The sequence below is a fragment of the Octodon degus genome, unplaced genomic scaffold (genome assembly GCF_000260255.1).
Source record: "Octodon degus isolate 3935 unplaced genomic scaffold, OctDeg1.0 scaffold00281, whole genome shotgun sequence".
Lineage (NCBI taxonomy): Eukaryota > Metazoa > Chordata > Mammalia > Rodentia > Octodontidae > Octodon > Octodon degus.
Window position 1 is genome coordinate 1786722 of NW_004524857.1, and position 567 is coordinate 1787288.

Consider the following 567-nt stretch of genomic DNA (forward strand, 5'->3'; position numbering starts at 1 on the left):
CTGCCATTTTCAAAAAACTGATGAAAATTATAAGTATCATCTACTCAGGCACTATCTATATATCCTTGCATGTTCCCTCTTCCTTTTTTCCTATCTTTTCTACTTTCATCTTCATTGTTTAATGGTTAAATTCAGGTTTTTTTCCATTTTACTATATCTATTATACCTTTCATGTTTTATTTATTCTTTGAGATTCTTACACTAGGGAGACAATATGATATTTAGACGTGTGGGTCTGATTTATTTCACTTATGAGTATAGCCTCTAGTTGCATCCACCTACCTATGAAGCTGTTGAGTTTGTCTTTCTTTATAGCGGAGTAGTACTCCATTGGATAAAATAGCACCCAGTTTTTTGATAACTGGATGCTCGATATTACTGGTTGCCTCCTCTTTCTATGGTGTTGTTTATGATTCCCAGAGAGTCTCTGTATTTTTATATGAGGAAGAACTACTGATCAGTTCTGTATTATCTTGACTAAAATAGAAAGCCAGTAATAATAATAGCATCAGGTACAGTCCAGAGAATAACACACTGTAATAACTGTTAACTTGCTGTCTTTAACCA

The 567-nt window shown here is 33.5% G+C and overlaps 1 pseudogene; it reads right to left on the reverse strand.

Annotated features, from left to right (window-relative positions):
- The window catches only part of LOC101585578, a 2251-nt pseudogene extending 1920 nt beyond the window's left edge, over positions 1-331 (reverse strand).
- Positions 332-567: the final 236 nt, after the last annotated feature.